This window comes from Papaver somniferum, chromosome 4 (genome assembly GCF_003573695.1).
Source record: "Papaver somniferum cultivar HN1 chromosome 4, ASM357369v1, whole genome shotgun sequence".
NCBI classification, from domain to species: Eukaryota; Viridiplantae; Streptophyta; class Magnoliopsida; order Ranunculales; family Papaveraceae; genus Papaver; species Papaver somniferum.
The window spans coordinates 139,561,520-139,574,902 of record NC_039361.1 but is presented as its reverse complement, the minus strand read 5'-3'; the positions used below and the strand labels follow the sequence as shown (position 1 = coordinate 139,574,902).

The 13,383-nt window shown below is 38.0% G+C and overlaps 1 pseudogene; it reads right to left on the bottom strand.

The window, feature by feature from the left end:
• Positions 1 to 11,365: 11,365 nt before the first annotated feature.
• On the bottom strand, positions 11,366 to 13,383 carry LOC113273198 (annotated as a pseudogene).

The following is a 13,383-nucleotide window of genomic DNA, read 5'->3' as shown; positions in this document are numbered from 1 at the left end:
CCCATATCTTCTTTAAGAACAATTCTTCCTCTTCAAGCCCACTTCTAGTTGATCCGTCTCTTGCAAACATAAATCTTACTTCCTCCTAGCGGGAATCTTTGCCGGTTCTTTGCTCTTTTCACTGCGTAATTCCATCCAAACTTTATTTACAACCTAAAAATGCAAAATTAATTAATAAAAATATTTATTCTTGAAAACAATGAAAATACAGAATATGGCATAAAATGTAGAATTAATGCACAAAAGATGAGTTAAATGCCAATAAAAAGATATAGAAATATGCACTTTTTAACACTCATCAGGTCTTTAGAATCTAAAGTACTCATGTGCAGTACATTTTTTTAGGGTTTAGATTCGTTTCTCGGCGTCACACCCAATTTACCATTTTCAACAGAATCAGTTTTTACCCCCCAAACAGGCGACCGCAGTGGGAGATTGGTCTCTCGGTTGCGAAATCAGTTTCTCAACGTTCATTCCAGTTTTATCCATTTCAAAAGGGTGGATCTTAGATCTAATTCAATCATTAACCAGAATTCACTTCAATCACCAATTCTAACTTTCCATTTTATGATGTACCCCGGTCAGCCAAACTCTTCCAAAGCCAAGAGTGCTCGAAATCTAATCACCATGGAAGGTATGGAAAAAATGCTAGAGGATATTGTCGCAAATCAAGCTGATATGTTGAATCTGCAAAATGAGACGTTTTATCTTCTAAAGAGTATGGAAAACCGGTTGCGGCAAGAGTCAGCAAACATTCGCTCGGAGAACGCCGTCAATTTTAAAGATGACACAAAAAATGTCTGAAGTATGTACCTCCGCCAACGACAATGCAGACAGAGTACGTATCCGTATCGTACGGGAGCAGAAAGGAAATGACCAACTAAATTCAGCCAACGACAAAGAGATGAGGCAGTTTCACGAGGCTAAGGGAACAAACCCGCTAGGTGTGTCACAATATCTGCATGATAAAATCAAGGAACCCGTTTATAAAGCTTTGTTGGAAAACATGTATCTTCAGAGCCTCGCAGAAGTTCAAAGATTTTTCCAACAGTCCGCAGCCATGATTGCTCTAACCTTACTAAAAGGAGAAGCACCTGAAGAAGGGGAAATCTACCAAGGCACCCACAAAGACGAGAACTGCGACAATGAACGGTATGTACAACCACCTCATATAGTTGTCACTGATGCAGAGCCTTCAAGAGAAGTTACACTTCAACAAAATTTCCAAACTAAACGATCCGCGCCTGCATCAACACTCGCTCATTTCTCGATTCTTCCCTCGAAACGAGCTCCATGCAAAAGCCTACAAGAGTTTCCACGGTATCAACCACTAACGCGAGATAAACCAGACTCAAATTACCTGCGCTTTCCACTCCCTATAAGGAAAGTGCTAGAGTTGCTGGAAGCGTGGGTACGAGATGGGGTTGTTCAGCTATCTCCTGTACGGCTTGGTAGGCTCGGAAACCTACAATAAAATACTGCAAGTGCACAGCGTCTAACTAGTAGACAATGGCAAGTACATGTCGTTCCAACGAGGAGTGTGAAATACTCTACCAACTAATACCAAAAACTAAGTAATTAACAATATGATGTTTTTGAGAGTTTTCAGAAATTCGGACAAAATGAAATAATAAATAACAAAGACGTAACTAAGAATGTGAGATTTGGTAACCAAAGTTTTATGGAATCCACCACTATTTCTATTCAAATACTGAAATGAAACATAATTACGAATATTTGTTTATCTTTCGTTCTATTGACATCACCTATTATAAGCTAGAATCGCAAATGTCACTGGTATGCCCTAAGCATGATGCATCAAAAGAATAAATCCAAGCATACACCATCAAATTGCATCAGTGAGAAAATTACACGAAACTAAATATTAATTCACAAATATTATTTGACTATTCTAAGCATAACTCATCAAAGAATTTAATCCAAGTATGGACTATCAAACAATGAGACCAAAAATATTTGTAAAACTATCAATTACGAGCAAAAGTTTCTAGAACCGGCAATGCAACAACTCATTTTTCAATTAATCAATAAACAATAATCAAAAATCAATCAATTCAAATCATAATGGTCTATTGCTTCATTATTCAGTTCAATTAAAAGTAGCTTAAACCCCAAGTAGCTTCAACCATAAAAACCCTAGTTACAAAACTATTAGCAAGACATGGCTTTCTCAAAAGCCGTAAACATGTTAAAAGAGAAATCAATTGCTAATCGGTAGAAAAAATACCAGAAACCAGAAAGCAGAGAATCACGAATCCTTCTCTTAAATATTTCGGCTCTCCAGCCGCCTCCAGTGATGTGATTTCAAAGTTGTTGTAGTAATATGATTCGTTCAAGACTTGTGAAAGAGGATTTTTAGATTTTTTAATAAACAAAAATTGCGACCTAAATTAAAAAGATGTTGTGAAAATTATGGAGAGAATGGGACTAGGATTCCACCATTGGTTGATATTAGTGATTTAATAAAACAATAATTATGCAACTCAACATTCAAATTGATTCTAATAGTATTGCCTAGACATGTAGATTTCCAAAAGAATAGATGTTAATCCAAGCATAGAATATCAAAACCCTAAAGCAAGCATATTCTATCAAGAGAAAATACACCTAACTAATCAAAATCATATAAACAATTTTTAGTTCAATGCAAAAATCATAATAGAGTTTTTGTAATTAATTAATAAAAATATATCACTTTTACCGAAACAACGGCTTCCTCTATATCCCCAAGGATTGGGTTTAGCTCCAACATATTGGAAACACACTCAGAATTGCTCAAAAGTGTTTACAAGTGATGAAATGGGAGAAAATAATGATTAAACCGGGTTTTCTCTAAACGATCCCCAAACTCTCCATCTCCTCACTGATACCCAAGACACTCTTATTTATACTGTGAAGCCAATCTTAGGTCGACAATCATCTCAATTACTCCAAAGATCTTTGCAGTTAATGAAAGTATTTCACGGGAATATTTCCTCTCCATTTTCACACGTCTTCTGAGTTGTATGGTATATCCAAATCTTCTCATTTAATTGAGCCAAATAATGAAGAGAATATCTTCAATTAATTCCGTGAATAATTCCTTCCCTGTTTTCGAAAATATCCAAAAGTATACGATTTCCTTCCATTCAAGACACGTACAAAATCTTACTGTCATGGTAAGAAGATAATCATGTCTTAAAGACACAAATATCCCCATAATATCATGACCAGAATCTCACACAGTTGAGATTTCTTTTCCCGCCAAATATCTTTCCCGTGAAGAAGATGGGTGCCCCCTATCCGGTCCTGGGGTGCGAATAGCATATACCATGAGGGGTGTCTCTGTTCATCTGCTTGGGTGCAAGTATCCTTTGGGTACCCCTTATCATTCGGGCGCCCCTTATCCACAAGTGAGAGTCTGAATAACACGTTCCTTCCGGTGCTTTAGACGACTTTTCGAGCCGATTTTTCCAAGAATGTTTATTTCCAAAAATACCTAAAAACACATAAAATACCATAATAAGTACAAAAATCGAGTACCAACAATACATGAAATTAAGGACAATGTAGACACAAAAATGTGTCTATCAAATACCCCCAAACTTATTATTTGCTAGTCCTCGAGCAAAACTAATCTAGAAAATAAAATGACTACACTTATCACGTGCAGCAAGCCGTTAGACCGCTAGGTGGCCCTAGCGGCGGAGTGTTGCTTCCGGAGGGTTTACCAGAGGTGTACCTACAAAACCTTTACTAAAGACCCTAGCTATCTACGCAGAACCTTGGAAGGCACTAAAGAATCTCCTTGGTTGGCATACAATCATTGACTATAGGAGGAAGTACCCTGATGCGAAATTCCAATTGATGTACACGAGTTTGCACTCAGCATACTAAAATTCATATATAAGTGACAGAGCTCTACTCAGATAGTTTGGACATCATAACCGGAGTCAAACGATCACATGGAAAAATTAAGAAGATGGATAAAGAAAAAGATGGTTTAAAGTGAACGGTGTTTCCCATATCTGTCTGAAGGCCTCTGCCAGGATGAACCTATCATAATGGACTGAGATACCGGTCTGACTAATATCAACACAACTGGCATATACAAGGGGACCAGTGGTCGATAAACCCAACTCTAGGTCAACACAACTGGCATATACAAGGGCACCAGTGGTCGAATTTATTGAATTTATTCCGGTTGGTCTAATGGTCTGGTCTCTCTTTTTTCTTTTTCTTTTTCTTTTTTCATTTTTTCATTTTTTTTGTTGGTATCTCAATCACTCTATTCCACTCTAGCAAAGGTAACAACTTGAATCGTGTGCCCCACCAAATCACTTAAAAAATAAAAACAGAAGGATTAGGATTCAACGAGATATGGCGAAACTACCATGTTTTTTTTAATTCTAACACCTGAGCTCTGTGCTTTTATGAATAGACTCTTTAGATGTTTCCATCTAATCAGATTGGTTCCTCAACTCCTACAACCAAGATGTTCCCATCCACTTAGATTGGTTAGTGCCAACCTTAATAAGCATAAATTTCTAGGCTCTGGAGTTTATTTGTTGCAGCTAAGAGCTAACAAAAAGTTTCTTCCCACCCCCAAACTTAAATCTAACATTGTCCTCAATGTTCTAAAGATGAAATTAAAAGCATGAACAATAAGAAACTGTTACCACTTGATGGATGGAAAAAGAAATAAGGAAGGATATTACCGTAAGCATGAGTACCTCCCAGGAAATGCTAAATTTAAAGTCTTTAGCTAGACATCAAATACCTCAAAAAGGATTGTCACCTTCCAAAGTCATATATCAATAGTCGAAACAATTGTGGGTCCATAAGACCAAATAGAGCTGACACCAGTATGAGACAACTGCACTGATTCAGAAAAATGAAAAGAAGGAGCACGTCCTCATCTAAGGTTTCTGTCAAGACAACTGGGTTTATTGCGCGCGTAATTGAACTTCATATGTGTGTCTCGATAAATAGATTCATCCGAAAAACGGGTCTCTAATACCTGGGTTACCTCCTGGACAGTATCAGGAGGATCGGGTTGCGGAGTCTGAAAAGACTCAAGTAATATCTCAGATGTACAAGGCTCGAGTCCCAAGTTAGGGACTCTAATTAGGGATACGATACAATCACAAGAACCATCACCCCCGAACTTAGGGTTCACAGACAAACCTCTAACTATTTCTTGAATTTCTGGATCTTCAGAGTCCTTAAAATACTCAAGAGATTCTTCTAGTTCTCTACCCCCAAAAACTTAGGGTCATCATTATTCTCAGAAAAACCTAAAACTATTGCCTGAATTTCTGGGTCCATAGAATCTTTAAAATACTCAAGAGCTTCTTCTAAAGATTGATCACATATCTGATCTAAGAGAATGGTTTCCTCAAAATCATCTAAAGAATCTACCAGTAAAGTGTCAAGCCAATTATCCTGAACCAAATCCTGAACTAAAGTGCTAATCATATTCACTTCTTCTAAATCATCGTTCTCAGAAGGTTGTCTAGTAACATTAAAGACATTTAGTTCAGTGGTCATATTACCAAAGGATATGTTCATAATCCCAGTCCTACAGTTGATGACAGCGTTAGCTGTGGCTAAAAATGGGAGACCTAAAATCACTGGGATTTGACGACTTGGGTCCTGAACAGGCTGAGTGTCTAGAACAACGAAATCCACAGGATAAATAAACTTATCAACCTCAATCAGAACATCCTCTATGTCACCACGAGGGACTTTGACAGACCTATCAGCTAATTGTAGTGTCATTTTAGTCGTTTCAACTTACCAAGACCTAGATGGGTGTATACATGATACGGGAGTAAGTTAACACTAGATCCTAAGTCAAGTAAAGCTTTATCGACCATGTGATTACCAATCGCACAAGATACGGTGGGGCATCCAGGATCCTTATACTTAGGGGGTGCTTGGTTCAGAAGAATGGAACTTACCAGACCATCTAAAAAAGCTTTCTTATGGACATTAAGCTTACGCTTTCGTGTAAAAAGATCTTTAAGGAACTTGGCATAAGCAGGCATCTGCCTAATTGCTTCTAATAGCGGAATGTTGATGTTCACCTGCTTAAATGTTTCCATTATCTCGTTGAAAGTCGACTCCTTCTTTGTTGGGGCTAACAAATGTGGATATGGGGCTCTAGGCACAAAGGTAGACCTATCAGGAATTTCTTGGGAATCCTTAGAGACTGTTTCAGTTTCCTCGTCTACGGGCTCCTCTTGGGAAGTAGAAGGTGGAACTACAGTATGTCCACTAGGCATGGCTACCTTATTGTCTACCGTTTTACCCACTCCTAAGGGTTGTTATCGAGTTCACATGGTTTGATGATTTCTCACCAGCTAAAGATATTTGATGGACTCCCCTAGGGTTGGGTTGGTTGACTAGGAAACTTTCCTTTTTCTCTCAATGTCTCATTTATCTGACTATACCTGGGTTTTCAACTCGGAAATAGCCTGAGAGTTAGCCTGACCTATTCTCTTATTTTCTTCTAAACCTTGAGCAACAGATTGCTGAAACTGCACAGTGTTACGAGTTAACAAAGCAAGAGACTCTTCTAAACTCATAATCTTCTTATCCGAAGGGTTCTGAAACTGTGCCGGAGCTGAAGGATTCTTAGTATAGCCAAAACCTGGGGGAACCTGAGCATTACTAGACTGACCTTGATTCTGGCCCTTGGACCAAGAAAGGTTTGGATGGTTTCTCCAGCCAGGGTTATAGGTTTCTGAATATGGGTCAAACTTCTGTTGGTTATCAAACCTAGTGTTGTTATAAAGCATTGGCTTGCTCTTCAACAGCATGGCCTTCCCAAAAAGGCTCATTTCTTCCACTACTACCACTAGAATGACCTAATTCTAAGGCTTCTAACCTTTTGGCTATAGCTGCTATTTTGGCATCTGACTCATAAGATCCTTCTACCCTATTAACATTTCCTCTACTTAGAAGAATTGTTTTCTGGGGTTCCCTACTATTTTCCCATTGTTGGGTCTTATCGGCATCGATTTCATTCAAAAATGTCATCGCTTCATCAACAGTTTTATTCTCAAACCCACCTGTGCATAAGGACTCAACCATGGTTGTTGTTGAATAATCTAAACCCTCGTAGAGGATCTGAACTAACCTAACCTTCTCCAAACCATGATGAGGACATTGAGATATCAAGTCATTGAACCTTTCTAAGTACCTATATAAAGATTCTCCCTCTTTGGGCAAAAGTACATATTTGTGTCCTAATAGACGATGTTTTATGCCTTGGGAAAAACTTATGTATAAAGGCAGAAGTAAGTAAGTGGTCATAGGTTTCAATTGACTCAGAGTCCAAATATACAGCCAAGATTTGGCTTTATCTTTTAAGGAAAAGGGGAATAACCTAAGTTTCAACGCATCATCACTTAGGTTTTTAATTTTCAGAGTACTACAAACTTCCTCAAATTCCCTAACATGAAAATAGGGGTTCTCATTCTCCTTCCTTAAAAAAATTGGGAGCATCTGTAAAGTCTCAGGTTTCAGTTTATAATTTGCCTCGGCTTCAGCTAACTTGAAACAAGACGGACGAGAGGTCCTAGTTGGGTTTATCAAAGCTTTCAAAGTTGCCATTTCTGGCACTACCAAAGGACTAGGAGTACTAGGGTTACTTTCCTCACAAAGAGACATATTCTCAAAACCGAAGTTTCCAAAAACGGGGCTCTCAAAAGAAGAGTCTTCGAGCTCCCCGTCTTCACAAGAAGAACTACTAGGTTTTTCACTAATCAAACGACCTAGAGTGTTTCTTTTTCAATCCCGTTTAAAAACTTCGGGCATACACTAGAAAAACAAAATCAAAAAGAAAAGTCCTAAAACGGAAGGGATGTTCTACGCAAACACAAACAAGGCTGACTCCACCACAGCAAACCTACTGATTTCTAGCAAACAAAAATCATGATGGCTCCACTTAGATTGTTTCTAGACCAGCTTCTAATCCTTCGAACGGGAATTCGTTACAATTTAAGCAAACTCCTCTGGAATCAATCCGAGTCAAAGTAAGTTGAATAGAGGCGAGGGAAGCTCGGTGGAGCTTTGATACCCAAGGCCTCACCGGTATTACAAGACGGCGCAGTCACGCATTCAACTTACAGAAACCATCAAGAACTTCGAAGTATGCTTAAAAGAGTAACCAATATTTTTCGAATGACTTTCCTGTTAAGCTCGTTACCCTATCGGTCTCGTTCTTCTCAAAATTTTAGGCTTAGGTTCGCGTTTGGTGTCGTTTTCCTAAGGCGGGCAAGAAGAGAACAGTGATGAAATCTGAACCCTTATCTTGTATGGCCAGTCCTTGCCCTTTACTAGGAAATTAAAGCAGCCGTTTTCAATTCCTCGACATATATGCATACAAAGGAAGACAGTAACTCGCTGACAGGGGATTCGCGAGTGTTTCGACAAACTTACCTCCCGTACCAGACGGGGGATGAACCTTTGTAGTCGACTCGGGCCACGACTCCTATGTCATGTACGAACCCGAGGGGCCGAGGTGATATCGTAATCACCGTCCTTCTCTGCAAACAGTTTATATTTAAACTACTCTTCCGTAGGGTTTAAAAAAAATAATGTCCCAAAATTTAAAGTCCAAAGTCCAAAAATATAAAGTGCAAAACAAAAAGAAAGTCTACGAAAATAAAAATGTCTCTCTTTTTTTTAATTTATATTTTTTTCTTTTTTTATAAAAAAAAAATCTTCTTCTTTCGCTCCTTTCGCTTTTCCTTTCACTTGAAGTCTTTAAGTATTCACCAAAAGCTTTGGCAAAATTTTCTTTCGCTCCAAATTCCGAATTCTGTAAGAAAAGGACAAAAACCCAAAAATGTAAAGAAGAACAAATAAAAAAAAACCTAAAAAGAAATATATATATAAACTCTATCCTAAAGACAAGTCCCCGGCAGCGGCGCCAAAAATTTGATGTGATTTCAAAGTTGTTGTAATAATATGATTCGTTCAAGACTTGTGAAAGCAGATTTTTAGATTTTTTAATAAATAAAAATAGCGACCTAAATTAAAAAAATGTTGTGAAAATTATGGAGAGAATGCGACTAGGATTCCACCATTGGTTGATATTAGTGATTTAATAAAACAATAATTATGCAACTCAACATTCAAATTGATTCTAATAGTATTGCCTAGACATGTACATTTCCAAAAGAATAGATGTTAATCCAATTATAGAATATCAAAACCATAAAGCAAGCATATTCTATCAAGAGAAAATACACCTAACTAATCAAAATCATATAAACAATTTTTAGTTAATAGAGTTGTTGTAATTAATTAATAAAAATATATCACTTTTACCGAAACAACGGCTTCCTCCATAGCCCCAAGGATTGGGTTTAGCTCTGCATATTGGAAACACACTCAGAATAATTTTTCCTTGCACAAAAGTGTTTACAAGTGATGAAATGGGAGAAAATAATGATTAAATCGGGTTCTCTCTAAACGATCCCCAAACTCTCCATCTCCTCACTGATACCCAAGACACTCTTATTTATACTGTGAAGCCAATCTTAGGTCGACAATCATATCAATTACTCCAAAAGATCTTTGCAGTTAATGAAAGTATTTCACGGGAATATTTCCTCTCCATTTTCACACGTCTTCTGAGTTGTATGGTATATCCAAATCTTCTCATTTAATTGAGCCAAATAATGAAGAAAATATCTTCAATTAATTCCGTGAATAATTCCTTCCCTGTTTTCGAAAATATCCAAAAGTATACGATTTCCTTCCATTCAAGACACGTACAAAATCTTACTGTCATGGTAAGAAGATAATCATGTCTTAAAGACACAAATATCCCCATAATATCATGACCAGAATCTCACACAGTTGAGATTTCTTTTCCCGACAAATATCTTTACCGTGAAGAAGAAGATGGGTGCCCCCTATCCGGTCCTTGGATGTGAATAGCAGATGCCATGAGGGGTGTCTCTGTTCAGCTGCTTGGGTGCATATATCCTTTGGGTATCCCTTATCATTTGGGCACCCCTTATCCACAAGTGAGAGTCTGAATAACACCTTCCTTTCTGTGCTTTAAACGACTTTTCGAGCCGATTTTTCCAAGAATGTTTATTTCCAAAAATACCTAAAAACACATAAAAAACCATAATAAGTACCAAAATCGAGTACCAACAATACATGAAATTAAGGACAATGTAGACACAAAAATGTGTTTATCATCCAGCTCCCCCCTTTTTCTTTCTTCTTCTCAGTTGATATATACTCGTGCTAAGAACAAGTTCTGTCAAGACCTAGCGATAGCTTCCAAGGCCCAGCCCAATGACCCGAAGGCAGCTTCCAACTTTAAGCTCCACCGCTTGACTGAACCATTTAATTATGGGGAAATTAGGGGGAGACCCAAAAAAAAATATTCTCATTCTCCGGCCCACAATTAATTTTGGGTACTGTGACACCCATAATTATTTCCGTGACACCCATAATTATATGAAATTATTAAAAACTTTTGCATGACGGATTATGCATCTGCATGACTGAGTTATGCATCAGGGGTATAATTGAAAACTCAACTTGGACATAACATATCTAAAAATCCGCACCTTAGAAATTTATAAATTTTATATGGTTGGAAATCTTTTAAAGAGAGCTACGCAACGAGTACAAACAACAATATCAAATTTTTGCTTTTCATGAAAAAATCAGAGGTGATCATCGTTTTAGGAAAAAAAATCGAAAACTGACTACATAACCATTATGCAGCCACCAAAAAAGATGCATAACACATTCTGCAGACGCATAACGAATTATGCAACCATTTTCTCGACTGCATAACAAATTATGCATATGCATAACAAAGTTATGCATCTATAACAAGTTATGTAACGAATGTATTAGTGCGTGCATAAAAAATAGATGCATAATGCATTATGCATCTTTTTTCTCGATGCATAAAAGATTGTGCAACAATTTTCTCGATGCATAATGCATTATGCAGTCGTATTTTCAAATGCATAACAGGTTATGCATCTATTTTCGCGACTGCGTAACATGTTATGCAGATATTATAGGTGCATGACAAGTTATGCAGTCTTTGTTTTTGTTGGTTTTAATAGTGACAAAAAAATTGCTGCATAAAGTGTTATGCAACCTTGTTCTGGACTGCATAATAGGTTATGCAACAAATTTTGTAGATGCATAATAGGTTATACATCCATTTTTATAAATGCATAATCATATTATGTGCTTTTCTTTCCTTGTATTGCACAACAATAATTCGTGCTTCTCTTTCCCTGTATTGCACAACAGTCATAAATTAATTCCCGACAGTAAAATCATTTCCTGTAACTTCTTCTTGCAATAACTATCTTCTCAGCTCCAACATTGCTTTGTGGATTGCCCTCTTACTCATTTCTTGATTCACTTCCCAAAACAACAATTTTAAATCAGACTGTTGTCATCACTTTTTGACTATGGGAGATAGATACAACATATATCTTGGCGATCAGTCTGAGCTTCTAGGCAGTGTTGTTCGAACTGGACGTTAAAGAGAGCTTGTTGCAACTTTGCGAGTTGTGTCATCAATGGGTTAAGGTGCTCTGCAAAACCATGTGCAAGAAACAGGGAGGTCACCTTTTCTATTTTTATCAAGAAAGACGAGAGTATTCAAAACCTTAGATATTCTCCAATCATCCCGTCCTTAGCACGCTGGCCATGATATGCAAAATGGCAAATATGAAATATCAAAGTCGACGGTTTCGTAATGAGGACCCTTGTTCTTGAAACAAAATTGGTGCGGACCTTCCCTGTGAACCACAAACTCAAATTTCTCGCTCGTCTTGTCATGAGAATAGTGAACCAATTCTCCTCTTGGATCCTTTGCCTGCATTATCGTTACTCCTATAGAACATCATCTTAACACAGCAATCAAAAAAAAAGACACAAAACTTACAATAAGATCGATACCGTCCTTCAAACCAGAATTACATGGTACATCTTGGATTCATTCACAGTACCACTTTCACCTTCCATATGATCAGCTGCAACCATTAAACCAACCAAACCATCTAAATCTATTACAATTGCTCAATAACATCTCAACCCATTCATTCTTGGCTTCACTTTCTCCTCCGTAACAGCTGCAGTTCCATGTATTTCCAGCAATCAAACCCCTGTTAATCATAGATCTACAGCTTCACTTTCTTGAAACAAGGTTTGATATAATCATAGATCTACCGCTAAAACTTGTTTTCAATGAAGAAATTTCGGATTTTTATGAAATCAGATTGAAATCAGATAGGATCTTGAGATGGAAGAGAAAAAAAAAAAGGAGAAAGATGAAGAGTACGATAAAATTTAATTTCAATAATTTTGGGTCCCAGAATATTTTTTCCCTAAAAAATGGGTGCGCCCCTTCAGATTTCTGGGCGTGGGTTTCACAGTGGAAAAAATCTGAAAAATGGGTCTCCCTATAGTTTTCACTTTAATTATTTACTTGGCCACAGCTAAGATATCCATCAAACTTCAGTAGAGGCACACAAGCCAGCCGCATCATCTAATCCAACATCTCCCAATACGCAGTCTCTCAACACTGGCATCTCAGCACCTTCCAGATCTGGCCACAACCTGCAAAATCGATTCTCCCTGGCCACCTAAGCACCACGACCGCGAGCTCTCCATCTCAGCTACCACTGGTAATAACAGCTCAACTATCTACTCTTTGTTTTGCTGCCATCAGCATCACTACCATTCACCGGAAAAACTAACTCACTTCTATTCTTCTCAAGCTCAGTCCACTGCACCAATTCGTTTTCTACTCATTTCCCTCTAGTCATGTAAACAACCCCAGCGACTATTCAGGCTAGGCGCTTCATCTCTATCCGTCTCAGCTACAGCATAAATTCCTCCACCGATTGCACCTAGTTCATCTTCATTTCTCAATATTGAGCACAGTATGATGTTATTCTCGGTACAAGACCCATCTAAACATCACTGCCATTCATCTTCTCCACTTGGGTACACAATAGCTTGATGTTCTTTTATCCAGCCACCAAACGAACTACGACAACACCACCTTCACCGGTTCTCAACACACAGACCCTACATCTCCTATTTCCTTGAACTGCATTTCCGAACCAACCAACTCCGACTGCAACCATCTACCACTGTACGGAAAAAACAACTGCAATTTCCGTTTACTGAACCTTCTCGACAATTACCAGTCGACCAGCTCATTGTTTCACTGCCATCTCCATTCGAGTATCGGTGGTTCGATGCCATCACTTCCCATGCAGCCTTCTTAATCATTCGCACACTCGCAGAAGCCATAGCATCAGCATTTCCACCAGTTCGTGCGTAACACTGATATCCAGACCAAGTCAT